At 43.0% G+C, this 1,955-nt stretch overlaps 1 pseudogene; it reads right to left on the reverse strand.

The window, feature by feature from the left end:
- Positions 1–944: 944 nt before the first annotated feature.
- LOC102827858 lies at positions 945–1,955 on the reverse strand (annotated as a pseudogene).

The raw sequence follows: 1,955 nt of genomic DNA on the forward strand, positions 1-1,955 counted from the left end.
ACCTTTAATATTCTTCTCAAATGCATCAGTTCTTCTACAGTCTTCTTTATTCATTGTATAATGTTCACCTGCCTATGAGGCTATTGAAAATACCATGGCTTGGATCAGGTGCATTTTAGTCCTCAAACTGATATATTTGTTCTTGAACACTTTAAAGAGGTCTTGTGCAGCTGATGTGCCTAATGCAATACTTCGTTTGATTTCTTGGTGCTGCTCACATAAATGCTGATTGCAGATTCAAGCAAAATGAAGTATTTGATGTCTATCTTTTAACCATTTAACTGGATGTGGTGAGGATTTTTGTTTTCTTTATACTGAGGTACAACCCATATTGAAGGCTGCGGTCTTTGATCTTCATCAGTACATATTTTAAGTCCCCTGCTTTCAGCAAGTAAGTTTGCATCAACTGCATATCTCAGATTATTAATGATTCTTTCTCTAATCCTGATGCCACATTTTTCTTTATATAATCCAGTTTCTCAGATTATTTGCTCAGCATACAGGTTGAATAAATATGGTGGAAGATGAAATTATACAACCCTGACACATACCTTTCCTGCTTTTTAATCATTCAGTGTTCCCTTGTTCTGTTTGAGTGACTTGTCTCTTGTACTTCTTCCTTCAGTACCATTGGTTCTTTATCATATGCTACCTCTTGAAATGGTTAGACATCTACCATTTCTTCCTTTTCTTATTCCTTCAAATTTTTCCTTAATAGGAGTGACTGAAATAAAAAATACAGTTGAGTCCCATCATCATCATCATCAGTATCATCATGGTAATGGCTTAGGAGAAAATTGGTCAGACGAATATTATTGATTCCCATTTTCAATCAGTAGATCGTTGCCATGGATACAGACAGCCAACAGTCTGTCAAGAATGCTCAAGATGTGTTCTATAATACAACATGCCCATTCACAGGGGAAAACAAACTAGGAAAGAACTTATGTGTATTTCTTGATTTCATCATACAAGACAGGCAGAAAAGCGTCACCCATGCCTCTGAGCACATTGGACCATGCACCCTTGAAAAGGCTTGGCCTCCTTCATCACACGCACTCTTCCTCCAGCAGTCAAGGGACCTGTGTACATGATATCAGTTCCTATGTGCCCTGACTGCAGCATCATGAGATGACAAACGGTGTTAAATGGGTAGGAAGTCAACATGGCCATAGCCGTGACAGATTGACAAAGATGTGAGTATTCCCTTTGCAGTGCGGTACATGATAATACCTTGCACAGACACATTAAAGCTCTGGTAGCGTAGTGGTTACGAATCGGGCTGCGAACCTTAAGGTCAGCGGTTCGAAACTACCAGCTGCTCCGCGGGAGAAAGATGAGGCTTTCTACTCCTGTAAAGATTTACACCCTCGGAAACCCTGTACAGGGTCGCTATGGGTTGGACCCGACTCGATGGCACTTAACAACAACAACAACAGACCCTTAATCCCATTAGACTTGGAGATCTTAACCAGGCTGTCACCAAGGCCATTGAACTCTCTTTCAGCACCAGCTTTCCTCACATCAGCTGCTAGATGGGTACGGGCAAAATCAAGAGGGTTCACAAAGCATAAGGATGTTACCCCAGCAGCACCACCGGATGGCAGATTCCTGGCAAAGTAGCGCCAAAACTGGGTCCTCTTGTCCACACCACCCAGGAAGATCTGCTTGTATTTATCTTTGAAAACAAAGTTGAGAGCTTGGGTGGGGAAGTATCTGATGACACTGGCCAGGTAACCATACCAGAAAGACAGGACTCCCTGCTCCTTGGGGATCCGAACTACACAATCAATAACGTCCTTGTACTGCTTATCTGTGGTGATTTGCTTGCTGGCATGCTGCACCTGCAGCAGCAGCTTGATCCATTCGATGGGCGCTACCGCGGTCTTGGAGATGGCTGTGGTCACTCCACCTGCAAAGAAGTCCTTGGCGAAGGACACAGCGGCATCTGCCAT

The sequence above is a fragment of the Chrysochloris asiatica genome, unplaced genomic scaffold, assembly GCF_000296735.1.
Source record: "Chrysochloris asiatica unplaced genomic scaffold, ChrAsi1.0 scaffold00034, whole genome shotgun sequence".
Classification (NCBI taxonomy): domain Eukaryota; kingdom Metazoa; phylum Chordata; class Mammalia; order Afrosoricida; family Chrysochloridae; genus Chrysochloris; species Chrysochloris asiatica.